The following is a 23,678-nucleotide window of genomic DNA, read 5'->3' as shown; positions in this document are numbered from 1 at the left end:
TTTTTGCAGGGGATCTACAGAGTCCATGAATTGTAGAGCTGGAGGGGACCTCAAAGATCATCTAGTCCTACCCCCTGCTGATACAGGAAATCTACTGTTACAGCATCCCTGAAAGGTGGCCATCTAGCCTCTGCTTTTATGAAAGGGCAGCCAATCCAGCACTCCTGCTAGTGCATTTGCACCATGCCAACCTCCCACTACCTTGCCCCCCCCAGCAAGCCATAGTGGCCCACCTGCTGGGAAGGTAGTGTAGCTGCTCTGCCCCACCCAGGGAGTCTTTTCTGTCCTTTTGTTTTTAACATGACCCACCGTACTGCCAAAAAAGAAATGGGGAGAGGACTATGTGCTGTGAGTGACCAAGACCAGGCTCGCAGGGCTATTATGTGGTCTAGGGATGGGTGAGCAATTCAGTTCACATTTCAAGCCAAATCTATCAAGTTCGTACTTTCAGAAACAATATGAGAACCGAAACTCAGCCATCCTTCGAAATTTGCACTTACTTGAATTTTCAATGCAGTTCGCCAACTAATGTTAACAAAAATGGATATGTTAGGATAAAGCATGCATAAAAATGAATATATGAGTGAAGATAACATACAAAAAATCATTCTATTAGAAGAAATTGCTTGCAAAAATGTGTTATGTCCCTTCAAGTTGATTACGACTTATGGCAACCCTATGAATCGGCGACCTCCAACAGCATCTGTCATGAACCACCCTGTTCAGATCTTGTAAGTTCAGGTCTGTGGCTTCCTTTATGGAATCAATCCATCTCTTGTTTGGCCTTCCTCTTTTTCTACTTCCTTCTGTTTTTCCCAGCATTATTGTCTTTTCTAGTGAATCATGTCTTCTCATTATGTATCCAAAGTATGATAACCTCAGTTTCATCATTTTAGCTTCTAGTGATAGTTCTGGTTTAATTTGTTCTAACACCCAATCATTTGTCTTTTTCACAGTCCGTGGTATCCCCAAAGCTCTCCTCCAACACCACATTTCAGATGAGTTGGTTTTTCTCCTACCTGCTTTTTTCACTGCCCAACTTTCACATCCATACATAGATATTGGGAACACCATGGTCTGAATGATCCTGACTTTAGTGTTCAGTGATACATCTTTGCAATTTAGGACCTTTTCTAGTTCTCTCATAGCTGCCCTCCCCAGTCCTAGCCTTCTTCTGATTTCTTGACTATTGTCTCCATTTTGCTTAATGACTGTGCCAAGGTATTGATAATCTTTGACAAGTTCAGTGTCCTCATTGTCAACTTTAAAGTTACATAAATCTTCTGTTGTCATTAGTCTTTTTGACATTCAGCTGTAGTCCTGCTTTTGTGCTTTCCTCTTTAACTTTCATCAGCAGTCATTTCAAATCTTTACTGGTTTCTGCTAGTAGTATGGTATCATCTGCATATCTTAAATTATTTATATTTCTCCCTCCAATTTTCACACCTCCTTCATCTTGGTCCAGTCCTGCTTTCTGTATGATATGTTCTGCATATAAATTAAATAAATAGGGTGAGAAAATACACCCCTGTCTCATCCCTTTCCAATAGGGAACCAGTCAGTTTCTCCATATCCTGTCCTTACAGTAGCCTCTTGTCCAGAGTATAGGTTGCGCATCAGAACAATCAGATGCTGTGGTACCCCCATTTCTTTTAAAGCATTCCATAGTTTTTCATGATCTATACAGTCAAAGGCTTTGCTGTAATCTATACATTCACAGGGTGATTTCCTTCTGAAATTCCATGGTCTGTTCCATTATCCAAAGTATGTTTGCGATATGATCTCTTGTACCTCTTCCCTTTCTAAATCAAGATTGGACATCTGGCATTTCTCGCTCCATATATGGCAAGAACCTTTGTTGTAGAATCTTGAGCATTACTTTACTTGTATGGGATATTAAGGCAATAGTTTGATAATTACTGCATTCCCGGGATCCCCTTTCTTTGGAATTGGGATGTATATGGAATGCTTCCAGTCTGTGGGCCATTGTTTAGTTTTCCATATTTTTTGACAATTTTTTATCAAAATTTGGACAGATTCAGTCTCAGTAGCTTGTAGCAACTCTATTGGTATGCCATCTGTTCCTGGTGATTTGTTTCTTCCAAGTATTTTAAGAGCAGCTTTCACCTCACATTCTAAAACTTCTGGTTCTTCATCATACTGTTCCTCCTTGAATGAATCAAAACAGCCTATAGAATGTTTACTGGAAGAAATTTGCACTAGAATGTGGAGAACGTTTGCCAGGATTTTTTAAAAAATTCACTAATTGCTGCAGATGCCGTGTACATTAATTGGGCAACTGGCATTTATTGTGTTGAAGAGTGAGATGCTATGTAGAAAGGCTTACGTGAGAGTAAGTCCCACGGAATGCAGTGAGACTTACTTCTGAGTAGACGTGGTGAGGCTTCAGGCAGATGGAAGCTTTGCCCCCATGCAGACCCTGAGAGGATCAGACACATCTGCTTCTAGCGCCAACATGAAAGGAAAAGTTGATGGCATTATTGGCATTATTTAAGTCCATTGAGAAAAACACAGATCGGATTGTGGTTTGCAATGTGGCATGTGAGAGCAACGAAATGGAGAAAGATCTTTCTTGAACAGATTCACATCAGGAAAAAAACTGACAACATTTTACACCCCCACGTTTTGCCATATGATTTGACAGACCTTTCCCTGGGGTAGGATGGCTGTTTAGACTACATTGTTGCTGCCACCAAATTATGATCTACCTTAAAAAAAACAAGAATCATGTTGTTTTATTTTTGTATCACTTTTCTTTGCTGTTTGATGTATACCCTAAGGCCCAGGGGTCAAATGTGGCCCTCCAAGCCTCCTTATCCAGCCCTTGGGACTCTCCCCATGCCATACCCCTCACTGACCCTTCTACACCGCCCTCCTTGAGTGCTTTTTTCCTGGCTGGAGTGTATCCTTCAACTGGGATGCTGCCTCTTACTTCCCTGGATGAAGAGACCTGTCGTGTGCACATGTAGAAAACTCTGGAGTTTGCATGGCTCAAAGGTCACCTACTCTACAAAGGCAAGAATCATATCTGATGCTCCACCTCCCTTTTCACCCCTGGCTCTGCCCACCCCAGCATGTGGCCCCTGGAAAGTTGCTCCTGAGGATATGTGGCCCTTGGGCTGAAAAATGTTCCCCACCCCATTGTACAAGGTGTTGCATATTTTGAATAGAAAAGCATCTCAGTGATTATGATGATGACAGTTGTTGTAGCAGCTGGAAGATAACAATGATAGTGAAGACAGTGGTGGTTCTGCCCACCTGGGGAGGATTGGCGCCTGCAGGGAAAATTGGTCCTTGAAGCTGAGCCGGGAAGGTGTAGCCAAGAGGCGGGACTTGATCGATGTGAATCAGGCAGGCGAGGGCTGGGAGGGACAGTTTCTCCTGCTGTTGGTGAAGATGCTGCTAACTTTCTGCTCATTGCTCTTCCCCCTGGTAAGTGGATTCTCCTTTTGTTTTTCAAGGCAGTGAAATAATTAGAGAGCCAGTTCCTCTTTGGAAAGAGGCAGTTTGTGCATTTACAGGGTGCAAGCTAAAGCTCTCTTCATGCAGACAAGTAGCCTTTAATACCCTCCGGACATCCTGCTGTGCTCTGCCGAGGTGCTCCATGAAAAGGAACAGGTGGATTTTTTTAAAAAAGCTGCTCTTTCAATGAAGTTTTGAGAGTAAAGCGCATGGGGCCATGGGTGAGGGGGAAGTCATTCCGCAGATTTTAGCATGGATTGCAGAGGTGCAGTCTTTGGGATTGCGAGTGTGGAATGAGAAGTTGGCAATGAATCTTGGATGAATTCGTCCAGAGGTGGGGGGTGCCGGCAGCTAAGTTCATCTGGTGCATCGCTGCTTCTCCACATTAATTGCTTAATTATTGCTGCTTCTTAGCTGGGAAAGAGCATTCATGTTCAGTTGATGGCTCAGGACCCCAAATTAGGCCACACCTAATGATGGGGAAACCGGCACTGACATTTCTTTTTGTCGGGATTTTTAACAGAAGGAAAAATGGGGGAAGAGAAGAGATTAGGAGGAGAGAGGAGGACGGGGAAGAGAGGTGGAAATGCAGAGAAAAGGAAGATTATAACTGAGTCTCATGTGTCAGGTTGGGCTTAGAGACAAATCTTGAGAACTATTTGAACATAGCAATACTGAATGCTGATCTGGATCTCTTATATCCGGGATGGAGAACTTTTGGCCCTCTAGATGTTGCTGAACTGCAACTCCCATCAGCCCCAGCAAGGATGGCCAATGGCCAGGGATGGTGGGAGTTGTAGTTCAGCAACTTCTGGAGGACCAAAGGTTCCCCACACCTGTCTTATTTGAACACTCTTCTATCCAGGGCAAGTTCAAATCTGGATTTCTCTGTCTTTCTTGCTCACTCACTCATATGAGTATGAGGCATTTTTGTACATAAAATGTCTATTATTATTATTATTATTATTACAAAGAAATAAATATAAAATGAAATATTAGTAACATATAATAGTAATAATAATAATAAATAATAGATAAATAATAATAATAACCACCATCAGTTCACATTACGGATACAGTAGCCATCAATACGTCCATTTGAAGTTAAACATATAAGTTAATATAAGCCCTTCACGTGTCCAAATAAGTATCCACATGGCATTGATGTCTATGTGACATATGTTCCACCGTAGCAAGGACTGTGAGGTCCTCAGACCGTTGTGTGATAGATGGTGAGTGTTTATCTGTCCAGGCTTGAAGTATGAGTAACCATAAGGGCTTGCAAAATCCACTTTGGCTGCATTTCTTGTGAACTTGCTTGACTGTGGTAAACTCTCACATCAGGATTGCTTTCTGAACTCACATTCATTTTGGGGATCAAAGTAGACCCCTCCCGATTTTTTTCTTTTCTTCTGATAAGATTAGAGCCAAATTCATCCAGAGAATTTTTAAGCTCTGAAGTTTGAGTAGCAGTTTTGCTGAATGCACACTGCAAAGGTAAGAATTTTATCTTAAAATCTTGCTTCACTCATGGATAGAGAACCGGGAGGAGGAGGGCGTAAAACAAAATCACACCAGCAATGATTAGGACTATTCTGCCTCCTTAAGAATGTACTCTAAAAAGATTTCTTGGGAACACTTGGTGTTTGAAAGCAGAACATTGTGAAGGCAGAACAAGGTTTTTGGCTAAAATTCAATCCCAGTCTTCTCACAAAAATGTGAGTGTATTCTCTCTCTCTGAAAATACACATGTGCACATCCTTACTCCACATCACAAACTAACACAAGGAAAGAGAATCACAATAAGAAATCCCGACATGCAAATTTGTAATTACCAAAATGTAGATCTTAAGGTGAGGGTTTGCCCCACATATTTGAAAAGTGAAATTTTGAATTCCGACGCGTTCCGGGTTCGTTTCAGAGTTAATTGCACATTTTGGTACAGGACTATACCAAGCTTCCAGTTTTAACCAAAATGGGTTTGGAAGACTAGCTAGTACATTTTGAAATTTCAGCCTTGTGCGTCTGGAATTAAACAATGAATTAATAAGAAATTCCATTTCAGCTCCTAGGATGGGTGCAGGTGTTGTTTTACTTTCCTTAACAGCCAGACCTGAAAACATGAAATGCAGGATGGCTACCCTAGGCCACCTATGAGTTCCATATTGTGTGGGGCCTCTTAGAGCATGGGTGGGGAACATTTTTCAGGCCAAGGGCCACATCCCCTTATGGGCAACCTTTCGGGGGCCACATACCAGTGGCAGGTGTTGCAAGACACACACCACTCTCCATGCTCTATCCAGCCAAGCAAGAGGTATTATTAACCGTGCAAGGACAAATCCTAGGCAGGTAAAATCCAGGAAGGTGCAGAAGAGAGGAGAGTCCCAAGGGGCTGCATCGATCTCTGGGAGTGACATTCCCCGTCTCTGCCTTATACGGAAGGGATAGGATTCTCCCGCTCTCCTTTGAAAGGGCACTGAGTGTTCTCCAGCTGATGGCAAAGGGACAGGAAAGGCACCCAGTTAGGACAAACCAAACTAGATAACTGCTTTATGCTACTTTAGAACAGGCCCTCCGTTTTAGAAAGAGGAGGTGCTGGAATAAATTGTGTGTAATAGATGATGGAATAAATGTGGTCTATATGCTTGCCCCAGTGGAAGACTCTTATGGGGCTAGAAAACTGGGAGATTTTAAATGCAGAGTCATCCAAATAATATAGTTGCTAACCAATGAAACAATATTTACGTGACAGTTGTCTACCTTTTCACCGATGAATTAATTAAATCAGTTCAATTTAATGCAAGTGTGCATTACTAATACCTCAACATAGCTATTGAAAGAAATGGGCTCAGGTTGCAGGAAGCCAGATTTCAACTGAACGTCAGGAAAAATGTCCTAACTATTGGCAGTGGTACAACAATGGGACCAATTACCTAGGGAGGTGGTGGGCTCTCCAACACTGGAGGCAGTCAAGAGGCAGCTGGTCAGGCACCTGTAGGGTATGCTTTAAGTTGGATTCCTGCATTGAGCATGGGGTTGGACTCGATGGCCTTATAGGCCCCTTCCAGCTCTACTATTCTATGATTCTATGAAATCAACAATAACTTCCAATGTAATACACACAAGCTACTGTGGAAAGGCCATTAAAAAGCAAAAGCAAAACTTCATTCCTTGTTACAGTAACACACCAGAACCAAAGTAGTATCCACAAATAACTCATAGCCTTTTACAAATTCCACATCTAGATCAGACTAAAGATGCATTTAGTATTGCAGCCTCAGGGCAGGCCCCAGGCATGCCGGAGCCCTTGGGCACCAGCCTGCCCTGGGCCCTGGCACACGCACGCATGTCCCACCTACCTACTAGGTGGGTGGAGGAATGGGAGGTCAGGTGAGCGAGCTGGCAGGGGCGGATGGCAGTTGAGCGGGCCGGCTGGTGGGGGGGAGAGCAGGTGCGGGTGGGCTGGTGAGCAGGTGGGCAGCTCCCTCCCTGTGATCCGTGGCAGGGAGCCTGCCGTGAAGGGGAGTGCTACTCCCCCACCACAACGAGGGGCCCTCGGGACAGCAGGCAGGTGGCGGGGGGGAGGGTGAGTGGGCGGGGCAGTTCCCTCCCTGCAATCCGCAGGAGGGAGCCTGCCGCAAAGGGGAGCACTACTCCCCCACCACAACAAGGGGCCCTCGGGACAGCTGGTGAGCAAGCAAGGGAACTGGTGGGGACAGAGGGAGAGCAAGTGGGGGGCAGGATGGTGGGTGAGCGAGGGAGCCAGTGGGGGCAGAGGGTGAGCGGGAGGGCAGGGTGAGCGAGAGGATAGGGTGAGCGAGAGAGCCGGCGGGGACACAGGGGGAATGAGCGAGTGGAGGGGGTGGAGGGCTGCTGCAGGGGAGACTGGACGTGGGAGGGTCAGCAAGCGGGTGGGCAGCTCCCTCCTTGTGATCCACGACAGGAAGCCTGCCATGGAAGGGGAGCGCAGCTCCCCCACCATAACGAGAGGCCCTTTAGGGGGCCCTGTGGGCTGCAGGGCCCTCAAACAGGGACCCACCTGGCCCTGTGCAGCCTGTTTCCACCAGCAGCCTCTTGGGAAGATCACAAGACAGGTATGAATATGATGGTCTTCCCTTCTTTATTGTCCCAAGACATATCTGGTGTTCCATGGGTGATGAACCTAGTGCCCTGCCCTCCAAATATTGATAGATTCCAATTTCCATAATCCCTGACCATTAGCCCTGCTGGCTGGTGCTGATGGGAGTCCAGCAACATCTAGAGAGTACCAGGTTCCTTGCCGCTGTTGTATTCAGAGGTGCATGGCCTACAGATACTAGGTTCAAGCCTTGAAATGAGCTTCAGGAACTCTGCAATACAAGCTTCAAAGGAGAGGTGAGCCTCATCAACATCATCATCATTACTGTTGCTGTTGTTAATATTGCATTTATAACCTGGTTGTCCTCCAAGGAGTTTACAGTAGCATACATTTTATTCCTTCCTCATTTTACAACAACTCTGTGAGGCTGAGAGGCAGTGATGGGCCCAAGGTTAGTCAGTCGGCTTCATGGCTAAGTGGGGATCTGAATCCTGGTGTCCCAGTTCCTAGTCCAACACTCCAACCTAGGCCAGTACACCATGCTGGCTCTCATTAGAAACATTGTAATCCTTCTCCAGCTCAAATTAAAATTCAAGCCAGAGAAGACTTCCTGACTTTGAAAAACTGCACTCAGGAAAACTTCTGGTAGGGGGTGAACCCCACCATACACCTCCCACAGGGAACACTCGTCTCAAGGGCTTCATGACAGAGATGGGCTTCTGCCCCCCCCATCTCTGGGGAACAGCCTTGAAACGCATCTCCTATGCAGACAGATGGAGACATTTTTCTCCATCTATTTGCGTATAGGTGGAGGGGGGTCTTCTGCAGGGGATGGGCTTTCATTCATGCAGTGGTTGTTCCTCCCCCAGTGCAGCCTTGGAAAGCAGTCCTGTGCAAATTGAACTGAGACAACGGCATCTGTCTATTTCAAAGACTGCACCCAGGAACCCTTTAACTGGTGATGCTCAAAACCCTCTCCCAAATAACAAGAAAAACACCCCCCCAAAACAAATAAAAGGCAGACCAAGTAAAAAGCATGCTGCCACCTCCCAAAACAAGCGAGCCTCCAATTCCCCCACCCAAACCTCATTTTTTTAAAAAATAAAATAGAACGGGCCTATGACTTTGGTGAGCACCAAGAGAGGTGTCTGAGGGTGCTGTGGTGTTTAAAAACCTGTAATGAAGGAGAGACCATTACCTTCAAAGGCACTCTGACCCACTGTTGAACAGCTTGCACCATTAATAAGCTTTCCTTAACATTTACTTGAAATCCACGTTCATTTATTTATTTATTCAATCAATCAATCAATCAATCAGTAAATCCATCCATCAATCAATCAATATCCTGTCCTTCCTCCCAGAAAGAGCCGAGTGTAGCACTTACTTGTCATTTGAACCCATTGATTCAGCTCCCATCCTTGGGAACAACAGAAAACACAAGTGCACCATCATCTGTGTGACAGCCATTTAGTTGTTGAACTTGGCTATGATACCACCCTTTAATCCCTTCTTCTCCAGGTTAAATATACCCAAACTTTCCTTGTAGGATTTGGTCTCCAGGCCCCTCTCCATCTTTCTCACCCTCCTATGAAATCACCCAATCTGTTGATATCCTTCTTTCAATGCTCACCAGTGCCTTACACATTCCCTCCAAGAAGCTCAGACTTGTCCATGCGCTGTTAACCTCTAGGCTGGATTACTGTAATGCGCTCTATGTGGGGCTGCCCTTGAGGTTGGTCCGGAAGCTGCAGCTGGTGCAAAATGCAGTGGCACAACTGCTCAGTGGGGCAGGGTATCACTGACATGTCTCGCCGACATGTTTCCCCATAAGAATTGCATTGGCTGCCCATTAGCCACTGGCCAAGTTCAAGATTTTGGTTTTGGTGTATAAAGCCCTATGCAGTTTGGACCAGGATACCTGAAAGATCATCTTACCCCTTATATATCCAGTCAATCACTGTGCTCTGCAGGTGACGACCTCCTACAAATACCATCTTATGAGGAGGCCCGTTCCAAACAACATAGGAAGCAGACCTTTAATGCAGTGGCCCCTACCCTTTGGAATTCCCTCCCCTTAAATATTAGACCAACGCCATCTCTGTTACCTTTTCAGCACCTACTGAAGACCTTCCTCTTTCAACAAGTCTTTTAAGCAGAGGCCTTATCCCTGTCTGTGTCTGTGCTGGAACTGCTTTTTGAGAAGTTTTTTTTAGGAAAGATGCTTTGTTTTGTTTTAAAGATGATTTGATTTCATATGTTTTAAAGATTTTTTGTTTCTAAGATGTTTTAAAGTACTTTTTGTGTTTTTGTTTGCTTCCCTGAGCTGTCTCTGGGAGGCAGGGTGTGATATAAATTTAATCATTAAAATAAATAAATAAATAATAGTTATTTAGCCTCACAACACTCCTGCAAGGTAGGCTAGGCCAGACGATTGGTGGTTTGACCAAAGTTGCATGTTTGGAGCTGTGTAAAGATTTGTTCTCTGTTCCCTACAGCCAAAACCCCTTCCACCTCCGCATGGCAGCCCACTGCCACCCTCTTACTTTTCTTTGTCTGCCTGAGCAATTTCTGCCAGCAAAGGTGGTTGCATTTAAATGCCTGACAAGCACATCTAATAATCATCATTACGGTTTCGCTTTAAGCGCGTGAAGCACTTTTGACAGCTATTAACTTTTAATTGGGAAGACAAAAAGAGTCACAGAACATGTCAAAAATCCGACAAGGAAACATTAGGCACAGAAGTGAAGTCCCCCCCCCCCCAGAGGTGGTAGTTGGGCGGGGCGAAGAAAGGAGATTGACAAGGCGTTATAACTAGCGCAGGAGAAACAAGGAACAGACTCTGGTGGTAACATCTACAGCAAGAGAGAGCATCGGGGCTGCAGCCTCATGGAAAACAATAAAGAAATGCTGATTATGGTGAGCAAAGGGGGGGATTTGGGTTTACTGACTGACAGATTGATTGATTGCCAGCACAATTCATAGCCAAGATCCTTAGGGTAGCCAGGTTCTTGGCCTGAGACGGATCCTGTATCTTTAGGAGAAGAGAAAGTCAGCCAAGTGCAGGTGTTCTTGCAACCCTGTAATAGGAAAAACCACAAGGTGGAATTCTCCCTTGCCTCTGCACAACTTTTAAAGATATAGAAGACCTCTTGGAGGGTGGGCCTGGCAGCCAAGAGGAGGACAGGGCTATCAATGGCTACTAGCCATGATGGCTGTGCTCTGCCACCCTAGTCAGAGGCAGCATGCTTCTGAAAACCAGTTGCCGGAAGCCTCAGGAGGGGAGAGTGTTCTTGCACTCGGGTCCTGCTTGCGGGCTTCCCCCAGGCACCTGGTTGGCCACTGTGAGAACAGGATGCTGGACTAGGTGGCCCACTGGCCTGATCCAGCAGGCTCTTCTTATGTTCTTATGTTCTTAAGAGGTTTTCTGTATCTTTAAAAGTTGTGCCAGGGGAAGGGAGAATTCCACCTTGTGGTTTTTCCCGTTACAGGATTGCAAGAACACGGGCACTTGGCTGACTGTCTCTTCTCCTAAAGATACAGGATCAGTCTCAGGCCCTGAGCCTGGCAACCCTAACTGGGATGAGTGACTTTGGAATAGGCGGCTCTTGGGCTGTCCCAGCTAATCCAGGTCTGAAACAGGGCTATGCCTGCATAACTCTCTAATCCCAGCTCAGGTGGCGATACTCTTTTACCAGGCCTCAGCCTGCGGAACTTCAGTTGGCAGGATTTCCACCTTAAGTTGGCAGAATGTCTTCAAAAGGTGGGGTGTTCTGGAGGTGTGGCAGGGGGAGGAACGGGGCAAGGAGCGACTGACACCTATCCCAAACTTCTTTCTGCTCAGTCACATGATCTGGCAACCCAGAAGAATTTATGCCGGCAAAAAGGAGGGTGTTGGTCAAGCTCTCTTGTAAAATCTGGTTTTCCCTCTGTCAGGCTTAGTCAACAGTAGGCCTAATCCTGAACGGAATTCGGAATAGGGGTAATTTATACAGAGCTTGGCAAAGTTACTCTTTTGAACTACAACTCCCATCAGCCCAATCCAGTGGCCATGCTGGCTGGGGCTGATGGGAGTTGTAGTTCAAAAAAGTAACTTTTCCAAGCTCTGAATTTACAACAGCCTAATGTAACCTGATGTAAGTTTAGCCCGCTTCCTATGCTTAGGATTGCCCTGCAGGATATTCTTATCTCACCCTTCACCAAAATGGTCATAGGATGGTTTACATCAGATAAAGGGAATACAAGACCTAATAAACAAAAACATTTAAAACCATTCTCATAAATACATCATTAGCAGTGTTAAAACTCAGAAATGGCTACACCCCATTCAACCTCCAAAAGCCTGATTTAAAAAGGGCAGGTTTTACGTGTCATCTAAACAAATACAAAGTGGGGGCAAGACCCACCTAAGTAGGGAGATCGTTTCACAGATGTGGAGTCACCACCAAAAAGGCTCTTCCATGGGATGCCTGCACTATGCACCTCATTCAATGTAGTGATCACCAGAAGAGCCTCATCTTCTGATCTTAATGCATAGACAGGTTGATATGGAAGAAGGTGTTCTCTCAGATTTGCGGCCCAGGTCATTTGGGCCTTTAAATTGCAACATAAACACCTTGAACTGGGCCTGGAAAATAACTGGCAACTAGTGCAGCCATTTGAGAATATGCGTTCTAAGTGACCAATCCACTGCTCGCATCGATGCCTTGGCAGATGCATTAGTTTCAACTTCTGGGTTTTTTACAAGAAAAGCCCCCCATAAAGCACATTACAGCAGTCCATCCTGGTGGTTACCAGAGCATGGATAACTATGGCCAGTCTATCCTTATATAGAAAATGCCATAGTTGACATACCAGCTGAAGCTTGGCATAGGTACCTGTGTCTAAAGTGGCAATGATGGTTGTAGGAGAACACCTAAAGTTTGAACTTGCTCCTTCAAGGGTCATCCAGAACAGACACTATCACCAAATCCCGGACATGGGAACCACCTACCCATTTTACCTCCATCTTGTCTGGATTCATTTTCAATTTGTTGGTCCACATCCAGCCAACTACTGAGTCCAGGCACCAGGTCAGGACCCACCCTACTTCTTCTGATACTCAGAGAGACAGAGCTGGATATCATCAGCCTATTAATGGCACTTTGCTCCAAGCCGCCTGAGGACTGCTCCCAGTGACTTTATATGTGCTGCCACAAACCAGTATTCTGAATGTGCAGAATGTATGGAATCATTTTGAGATGTTCTACTAATTTTATTGGAATTCCTTTTGCTTCCCTTGAAGTTCCTCAGACATCTTCCATGTAGGGCCAGTTTGGGGGGGGGACACAGGAGGGCCATTTAGCCCTGAGCCTCAAGCCCAAATTTAGACATTTGTTAATTTGTTGGCAGTTACTAAGTTTGACAACTTGTTTTTATGTGCATCAGGCCAAATTGTGACACACACTCTCAGCTCAGCACTGCAGATGTAAACAAATAAGAGATTTGGTAAAAGAAACAATTTTTTTTTGTTAACTAATATAGATTTTGTCATACCTTGGTAGCGACTGTGACATTGCACGAAGGTGAGATTTTTCTTCAATAAAGACTAGAAAAACATTTGTTAAATAAAAATGTTCCAATTATGGCTCACTCTTCCATCCTCTCTCTTTTATTTTGGTGCCTGTTTGTTTTCATGAGTTGTCATTTTTAAAATTTTTGTTATGGCCAGGGGTCTCAAAAGCTGGAAGTAGCCTCGGCTTCTGAGAAGGCCCGGTCACCTGAGTACCAAATTCACCTCAAAATGTCATTTTAGGTTCATAAGATCCTTCCTGCATTCTACCAAAGGTCTATCTAGGCCAGCTTCCAATTTCCCACAGTGGTCAACTAGGGAAGCCCACACGCAGGACGTGAGCAGGAATTCTCCTGATCGCATTTCCCAAAGCCTGGTATTCATGGACATCATGACTAGTAGCTGCATCTATCATTATTAGCCTCATGAATTCCGTAGTTTAGTGGTGCACTGTGTAAAGAAGTAAGACTCAAGGAGAATTGCAAGATATATGGCCATCCCCCCCACACCCACAAATTTGCTAGTATTATTTGAACCCTTTACTTATTTCACTTGAGATCCTCATTGATCTCAACGTTTTGCTTTTGCTGAAATTCAGGCCCAATGCTCTGTACATAATACATTCATATATTTATATGAGGTGACTATTATTAGTGCTCAGCTTTAAGAAGTGGGATATATTTAACAGGCGGGACTTTGATCGCCGACTCCAGTAGATCAGCTCTCATAGATCTTTGAGTAAGGTTGATATTTTCAGCACGGGTGTTAATTAGATGTTCTACTTCATTTTAATTCCTGGTTATTTAAATCTGATTTGCCCGGCACAATTAACGTAATGATGAAAGATCAGGACAATAACTACTGAATATGTATATTATAGTCCTGTAAGAAGAATCTCTCTGATGCAGTAAGGAGAGATCCAGGTGAAGAAGCAGCTTCGGTGGGAGATTTCCCTTGATGAATACAGAACCACAGAACAGAATGATTTAGAAGCAAGACAAACCAATATGCAGCCACTTCCAGGACCATAAAACAGGTAGGGGAGGCCGTGAAAAACAAAATAATAATAATAATAATTTTAATTTATAAGTCGCCTATCTGGCCAATGGCCACTCTAGGCGACGTACAACTCAATTAAAATACATCATAATAAATACAGTACAACAATAAAACAGTAAAACAGTGACAGTTCAGAGTAGCAGGCAATTAGTCAAAAAGATTAACCCTCCCCGTAAGTCCGGAAGGCCTGTCTGAAAAGCCAGGTCTTCAAGGCCTGGCAGAATACATTCAGGGAAGGGGCATGTCGAAGATCATATGGGAGGGAGTTCTAGAGAGTGGGGGCCGCCACTGAGAAGGCCCTCTCTCTAGTCCCCACCAGCCTAGCTGTTTTAGTTGGTGGGACTGAGAGAAGGCCCTGTGTGGCTGATCTTGTCGGGCGGCATAATTGGTGGCGTTGGAGGCGCTCCAAAATGTTTGTCCCCCCAAGAGCCTCCCCAATTTTGAGCTAAAAGTTCTTTAAAGATAACATTCTGCTCTGCCTCAAAACATTTCCCCATATTGTAACTGAGAAGCTGAGATCAGGGATGGACAAATCTATCTGTTTCAATATTTCTCCATTTCTGATTTTTCCAGTCTTATGTTCAGCTTCCCATTTCTCCACATCAGGCTGCTTTTTTTAAAAAAACACAAAAAGTCAAAAAATCCCATGAAACTTTACCAGCATTTTAATGTTAATTTCTCCCAATATGCAATTGTTGCAAGCAATTTCATTTAATATAATGATTTCTGTATGTTATAACCAAGATATGCATTTTTATGGACACCTTTCCCTCATTATATAACCGCAAGAGTGGCTGTATACTATAGTCAGCATGGAATTTTTGCATTTCAAAACAAAACCTCACAAAATGTATAGTCCTGAACTCAGAAAAGCTTGCTTGACAACCCTCTAAATTTTCATGGTAATACACTAAACAGTCAGAGAGAACTGAGAGTTCAGAGTGTAAAAAGAGAGAGAGAGAAAAAAACAGACCCCTTTTGGACTTTTTTCTGTCAGAATTCTCCTAACGTGTTGAAATTCATTACAAATCAGCGATGTACACAAAGTACCTGTAATCCTATTACTGACCTTGCCCCATACTCTGACCTTCATATTCTGCAGTTTAAAGGTTAAAACAAATGCCTGGCTGATTTTTAATTAATTTAATAAATTTTGCATTAAACTGAATGATAGTGTTGGGCATGCTCAGTAAGAACCAATTGTCAGTGTTCTAAAAGCCAGACTCACAGCTGCTGGGCTTGCCTAATCAGGGGGCCACACCCACACCAGACTTTGATTTCACCTGAGACAATCATGGCTTCCCCCAAAGAATCCTGGGAAGTGTAGTTTGTAAAGGGTGCTGAGAGGAGACTCTTATTCCCCTGACAGAGCTCCAGTGGCCAGAGTGATTTAACAGTCAGCTGCTCTGACTGAAGCTCTGTGAGGAGAACCAGGGGTTACCAAATTCTTCCAAGCTACAGAGGAAGTGGATTGGACTGTGAAAGACCAACCCATATTGTGTTTGCATTTTGATAAATTTATAGGGCAGTCCAATATCTCAGAGAGGAGGTCAGGTCTCCTGCTCCCCTGGTGCATTCGCTATAGCTGCCCAATTTCCTTGCTTTTTAAAGTTTGATAGAAATATCTGTTGGCTATAGGTACATTCTGAAACCACAAAGTTTTTTGCCTATTAGTGAATATAGTTATACATATTTTTGACATATTTTTTGGTTGAAGAACTGCATTGCAAAATTCAGAGAAGGGCAAATTTCAAAGGATTGCTGTCTTTTGCTTTGCATATTGTTTGGGAAGTGCACCTTAGGTGGGCTGGCATTCAAATATGAACCAAACCTAATTTCTTTCCCATCCCCACCTGAGAGTAGGGATGGAAGGATCTGTCAATTTTGGTTCTCTCAGTTTCTCATTTTCCCACTCTTAAATTTGGTTCTTCACATTTCTGCAGCAATTTGCAAACTTTTTTTAAATCCTCATCAAAATTCTGCAGCATTTCTCCTGCTAAACGTGTTTTTGTAGGCAGTCTTAACTAATGTACACCTTTTTGCAAGCAATTTCTACTGATAATGCATTTTATATGTTATTTTCAATAAAAAATTCATTAAGTGCACACTTTCTTTAATATACTATATATATATATTTGCAAACTTTGCTTAGTTGGAGAACTGCCTTGAATAATTTGGGTGGGAATTTAGTTGGATGGGTGTGTTTCGGTTCTCATATTATTTCAGAAAGTGCAAATTTTGGCAAATTTGGCTTTAAATGCGAACTGAATCCAATTTGTTCCCCATCCCCACCTGAGAGTCAGTGGCTGGGCCAGGACGCTTGGGGAGTTTGTGGCTAAGGAAAGATGCACGCTGAGGACTTCCTAGCTTACAGATTGCATTTAGTTAAGAACAGTTGCCCTCTCTTCCATTTCAGAATGATTCTGCGCATCAGCTCTCGCCCACATTTTACTCCACCTGCCTTCCAGTTTAACTTGGAGAAATTCTAAAATTAATTTCGGCAAGGGCATGGACTGTTTGCTACAATTTTCCATTCACATCTATCAGCCCGAGGGCCGCTTCCCCTTGTGGCCCACTTGCTAGGGGCCACGTATCTGTGGTGGGTGCAGCAAAATTGGGTGTGGTCAAACTCACATTCCTCTCCATCCTTCATCCAGGCAAGCAATGATCACTGGCATAGCTGGAGGCAGTACGCTTACCCATGGAAAGCACAGGAAGTGAGAGTGCTCTTGGCCCTCACCTCCTGCTTGTGAGCTTCTTATGGCATCTGGTTGGCCACTGTGACAACAGGATGATGGACTAGATAGGCCAGCAGGCTTGTCTTATGTTCTTACAGTTCAAGGGTATGTTCCAGTCACACAAAAGCACTCAAAAAGAGCATGGAGGAGGGCCAGTGGGAGGTGCGGTCAGAAGGAACGTGGCCTGTGCAAAGTCCCGAGAACCAGACAGAGAGGTCTAAGAGCCGCATTCAGCCAAGGCAAAGAAGGGCTGAAACACATTGAATAGACTGCCACAGAAAAAGGAATCTCAATGAGATTGTACAGTCACACTCGCATGCCTTCCCCCCCTCCCAATATTGAAATAAATATGCATGTGCACTGCTGCACACCAGTAATTTATAAAGGAGGGGGAAGGACACCAACTTAAAACCATGGCGATTTGCACTCACAGTGGTCTGAGCAAAGTCTAAAACTCAAGAATGAAGGATTGCTAATTCACAGGTGGTACTGAGCTGCTTTGTGGATAAAATCAAATCAAATCAGGTGATTCAGAACCCCCAAGTCTTGGGATAGATTCCAGTGCAGAGGATTGTGTTAGTTTCATCATTTACACCATTGCCCTCTGCACCAGCCTTTCACAACCTTTGGGTCCCCAGATATTGCTGGACTACAATTCCCATCATTCCTGACCATTGGCCATGCTAGCTGGGGCTGTTGGGAGTCGTAGTCTAACAACATCTGGGGACCCCAAGGTTGGGAAAGTCTGCTGTCCTCCTACATCCAGAATTGAGTTCAAATCCTTCCCTTCACCAGTGGTGGCTGGTACCCATTGGGGCTGGTGGGGTGGAAGGTAGGGGGACTGACAGTAGGTGGAGCCAGAGTCAATGAATGACAGAGCCACCTACCTTTTACTGCTGTTAAGAAGTTAAATGGGTGGTGGCTGGCTTAGAGCAGATTGAAGTTGATAGGGCAGTGCCGCATTTGCCCTAATCCACCAGCAGCCACTGTCCTTCATTCTAGGCCAAGGTTGGGCAATGTTTTCTGTGTGAAGGGCTGCATTTCCTCAGGGATAACCTGGAAAGGGTGTGCGCTGATGGTGGGTGGAGCCAGAGCCAACAATGGCCAGTAGCAGAGACAAAGTATTCTGGATTAACTGCTCTGGAGTACAGATCACTCTTGACTATGGCTTCTCCTGATTAGAATTCCAAATCCTATGAAGGACTATTCAGAAGTAGGCCCTTCTGGGTTTGATGGGGTTACTCTCAAATAAGTATTCAGAGGGTTGCTGTTGTTGTTGTTTACAAAAGAACATTATAGCAATACAGCTACTGTTCTGGAAAACAAGTGAAAGAAATTCCTTTCTGACTTTAGAGTGTTACACAGACGCTTGTACACACATGCAGCTGAATCTTACCAATTTGTTCCCAGACAGTTGAGTCAGGGTGGGGAGACGGACATCGTTTCCCCCTAAACTATATAACTAGGAAAAGACTTTAGAACCATCTAAATGTGGCAGGTTTTGGAGGTGTGGGGAACTGAATAATGTGAGATTGGGGACCACAAGTTGCCCACCTGTGCTCTAAGGCAAGTTAAAGATCCAGTGGTCCAGTTTCCCATTCATTTCTCATTTGAACAGTGATTGGCTTAAGATGTTTCGTGTGATTTTAGAGAAAGGATTCTGTATCAAAACACAAAAATGGAATGGTTGTATCTTCATTCTCTCTCTCTCTAGATCTTTTGAAAACCCAGCATTGCAACAGCAAGCAATTACACATGATTACCATTCTTGAAAAGCATCTTAAGCAGTCAAACGGGGGGGGGGGATGCAATTAGATTCTAGCCAAAACCCTGAACAAGTTATTTTGAAATGTAAATTGGATTGCCCTTCTCAGAGTAATAATTTTGTTACTGTTGTTGAAAGTCAGGTATTTGTTTGGTCTGACACTGTGCCAAAACTGTGTGTAATCGGATTTTTTTTTTTAAAAAAAGCTTCAATTGAAAACACAATGGATGCCATTTACAAGTGGCTTCCAGTTTTGGATTAAAGAGAGAAGCAATTTTGGGGGTGTGAATCTCAATATTCCCTCCCCCCCAAAAAAGAAAAGAAAAGATATCTGTTTCTAGAATAAAATTGAAGAAAAATAACTATTTTGTCTGGGTAACTCCTAGTATTTTTCTATTTATATTATAGTCAATATTAGGTCAATATAGTCAAATTCAGTGGTCCCAATCCAGATGACTTCTCCTCTCCAGATGGAATTTTATGAAAGTCTCAATATCGAGTTTATTTGCATAGACTTTTTCTAACTTCCAACTCACTCCTTAATCTCAAACAGAAGTGAGAGGTCCCCCCCCCCATTTCTGCTAAAAATACAAACAATTCTAGCATTAGTGTACTAGTATATTATGTGCATTTAATGAGAACCAGTGTGGTGTAGTGGTTATGGTGCTGGACTACGACCTGGGAGACCAGAGTTCAAATCCCCACACAGCCATGAAGCTCACTGGGTGACCTTGGGCCAGTCACTGCCTCTCAGCCTCAGAGGGGCAATGGTAAACCCCTCTGAATACCTCTTACCATGAAAACCCTATTCGTAGGGTTGCCATAAGTCAGAATCGACTTGAAGGCAGTCCATTTCCATTTCATGTGCATTTAGCATGCATATAGATGTATACTTCATGCATATACACTCCAGGTTTTGTGAAGTAACCAGCACAGGAACAGATACAAACATCAATGCATACACAAAATATGTGCCTTGATGTGTTTATAAAAATTATTCTTCAGAAATATAGTACAGCATGGGGCTCACTATTTTATACATATACTAGGGGCTTTGCCCCTCCATGCTCTGTGTGCCACTCCTCCCAGTGCCTCCAGGTATTGGTGTGTGTTGGCTGCCATGGGACCACTCACACTCCTCATCTGCTTGCCTTGCCCGTTCCTCTGCTGCTGCCTCTCCTTACTGCTTTCCCCCATCTCTTTCCTCCACCAAATCTTCCGACCCACCCTGCTTTATTCCTGCCTGCCTTCATTTCTCTCCTCTGCTAAACCTTCCTGCCTCCTGTGACAGACACTTTTCTGTCTTTAGCCAATCTGGGAATTGGCATGTTTTTTTTTGGGGGGGGGGGAGAGCCTAAAATACCTCTTTTTTTAAAGTTGGGGAAATTGAGATGTAAAGGACAGGAGACCAGACTGAGCTGGGGTATGATGTGTTCACTGAGAGTTAGTTCGGTGATGGGTCTGAGTAAGCAAGGGAGAAGAAGATCACAGAGGGTTAGAGGAAGAACAGGAATAGGATGAAATGGGAGATGTTACTTATGAGGTACCAGGAAAGGAAAAGGTGAACGAAGAAATATTAGGAGATAGAGTTCAGGGAAAGGCTACATCTGTAACAGTATAACAGTCGTGCTTATGTGCCAGGTATACATACTTCTCTTGTGGACATTTTTGGTTAAAAAATAAACGTTTTCACGTTGCTTTATTCTACATCCTGGATCTGTTCAATGGCAGTGTGTAACAAGGTCTTGGAATAAGCATGGAACCTAAACAGACCTGGTCGCATACCTGAAATCATTCTGCGACATGCACTCTCATCATTTAGATTACCTCTTCTGTTTTGGGCAATCACCTCATGGGCTGTCAGTGGCCTAAGAGGGGTTACAAAAGGCAGGTGGACAGCTGGTTCCAGTGAAGGGGGAGAATTTAACTGAGGGGGTGGACCTGGTTTCCCTCATCTGGGGTTGTTAAGTGGGCTGTCACACACCCCTCTTTACTCCATTGTGCCTCCATTTCTCTCCTGCGTGAAACGTTCGCATGTCTCCTTTTCTGTCCCACTCCTCGGGGTGTACGCACATGCGCACCTGTCAGCTGCATGCCTTGCATGCTCTCTCTCCCATTACTCCTGGCCTGGACGCCACCATGGAATGCTGCAGGTTGTTACACTGTAGTTCGCAACGCCACCTGTCTGTGGCCAAGCAAAGTGCAGTGTGACATTTACATTTTTCTTATAGATGTTATGTTATGTTCTTCTGTATCTTTACAAGTTGTGCAGGGGGAAGGGAGAATTCCACCTTGTGGTTTTTCCCATTACAGGGTTGCAAGAACACTTGTACTTGGCTGAATTGCCTCTTCTCCTAAAGATACAGGATCAGTCTCAGGCCATGAACTTGGCAACCCTACAGATAAGGAACACCTCTACTGCTCCTCCCTTTTTTTGCCTCTGGCCATGCCCAGTTTTACCTCTGGCGCTGGCGTGTGGCCCCTGAACTGTTGCTCATGAGGGAATGCAGCCTTTTGTCTGAAAAGGGTTCTTCCCCAGCCCCGGTTTAGTGAGTAACACTTGAATATGGCCTCTCTCTCTCTCTCTCTCTCTCTCTCTGTTGTTTTTTTCCTTTCTTCATAGGTTGCTTCCATCCATCCCGAATGCAAAATATTTCAACAGCTGGTGAAAGATGAGAGCCAGTGTTTGGAAAAAAATGAATCTCTCTTACCAGATTTTAAAGGTAACAGACACGAGCCCGATCCTATAAATACTTACTGAGATGCACTGGCAAACCCCTCCCCTATTTTTATTTGAAAGAATTGATGTGCAAACACGTAGGCTGGATTGGTTCAATGTTTATTATTTTGTTCTCTATTTCTGCATTAATTAGACGCAACCGTCAGTGTGCAGGGTGCCTTATAGAAACAGATGGACAGAAATGGACAGATCTCTGCCCTGAGAAGCTTGCAATCTAAGATAAACAACGGGGAAAGCAGGAGGAGGGAGGGAGGGAGACACACCATTGTGGAACAAAGAGGTTGAGGTGGGGAGCAGGGTGGTGAATTTAGGTGGATTTTTGGTCTGATCCAGCAGGGCTCTACTGATCCCATTTCATCCAAGGACCCCATCTTCCTCCCCTTCTGGGATGGAGGACTAGTCTCAGAAGCCCTGTCCTAGATGCTCCAAGTGTTCTCAGCTTGGTGGTAGAGCATTTGCTCTGCATGCAGAAGGCCCCACATTCAATCCCCGGCATCTTCAGGTAGAGCTGGGAAAGACCTCCATCTGAAATTCTGGGGATCTGCTGCCAGTCAGTGCTGGCAATACTGAGCTAGAGGAACTAAAAGACTGACTCAGAATAAGGTTGCCTAATATATTCCTATGGTCAGGCTGTGAGTCGTCTCTGCAGCAACCACAAGAGACATAAGAAGAGTCCTGCTGGATCAGGCCAGTGGCCCATTTAGTCCAGCATCCTGTTCTCACAGTGGCCATCCAGGGAAGCCCAAAAGCAGGACCCGAGTGCTACAACGCTCTCCCCTCCTGCAGTCTCCAGCAACTGGAATTCAGAAACATGCTACCTCTGACAGTGGAAGTATCCAGCATCATGTTTGTCACAATGGCCAGTGAGATGTCTATGGAAAGCCTGCATGCAGGAAACAAATGCAACTGCACTCTCCCCAGTTGTGCTCCATAGCAACTAGCATTCAGAGGTACGTTGCTTCTGATCCTGGAGGGAGCAGACAGCCATCATCACTAGCAGCCAATGATAGGATTGTTGTGAATCTGTCTAATCCCCCTTTAAAACCATCTAATTGGTACCACCAGTGGTGGCTCCATGTCAATGGGGCAGTGGAATCCACTCCGGGTTTTAGTCTGCACTTTCCAGGAGCTGTCCAAAGCTCTTCAGCTACTGGGTACCACATCTTGTGGGAGCGAATTCCGTAGTTTAACTATGCTTTATATAAAGAAGCACTTCCTTATGTCTGTCCTGTATCTTCCAGCATTCCACTTCATTAGATGGGTGTTGGTTCCAGCGTTATGAGAGAGGGAGAAAAAACTCTGTCCACTTTCTTCACAGCCATGCATGATCACACCTGTTTGGGATCGGATCAAGACATACTAAGGCCCTAAGCCATATCAAGATTCAGAGGTCTCATACTGCAAAAAATAAAGAGAAAGAACGTGGTGGGAAAGTGATGACGTGGGGATTAGCAGAGATGGTGCCTGGTGTGGAACGCAGTTTTAGAATGTGTTGGTAGGCTAGCTCCCGTTGTCTCCACTTGAGACATGAGGCGATGTTGGGCAACCTGTGGATGATGCACGCAGCCCAGCTGCCCTGGAAGGGGATAGGGTTGGGTATGGATGGGGATGGGGAGGTCTGGGCTCAGAATTTTGTTAGTGGATTTTATATTTAAGCCAAAGTGATTTCAAATATAATAAATCTTATTTATCTCTAACATATTTAGAGGCCCCTCATAACGTGAGGTCTTAAACCGTGGCTTATTTGGCTTGTTCCTCAATCCAGCACTGCACCTCTTTCATTAACTCGATCGTTACTCACTTTTTTAAAGCTAAAATGTCCCTGTTTGGGACCCTGGCTACTTGCTCCAAATGGGCTACCTTGTCTGTCTTAAATTTACCCCACGGAATATCTAGCCCCAGCAGGATCCCTTCTGCTGGAACTAGGTTTGCCGGGTTCAGTCCCTGAGACTGATCCTGTATCTTTAGGAGAAAAGAAAGTCAGCCAAGTGCAGGTGTTCTTGCAAGCCTGTAATGGGAAAAACCACAAGGTGGAATTCTCCCTTCCGCCTGCACAACTTTTAAAGATAAAGAAGACCTCTTGGAGGCTGGGCTTGGCAACCAAGAGGTCTTCTGTATCTTTAAAAGTCCTGCAGGGGGAAGGGAGAATTCCACCCTGTGGTTTTTCCCATTACAGAGTTGCAAGAACACCTGCACATGGCTGACTTTCTCTTCTCCTAAAGATACAGGATCAGTCTCAGGGATTGAACCTGGCAACCCCAGCTGGA

This window comes from Rhineura floridana, chromosome 10, assembly GCF_030035675.1.
Source record: "Rhineura floridana isolate rRhiFlo1 chromosome 10, rRhiFlo1.hap2, whole genome shotgun sequence".
Classification (NCBI taxonomy): Eukaryota; Metazoa; Chordata; class Lepidosauria; order Squamata; family Rhineuridae; genus Rhineura; species Rhineura floridana.
Note: the sequence above shows the minus strand (reverse complement) of the source record.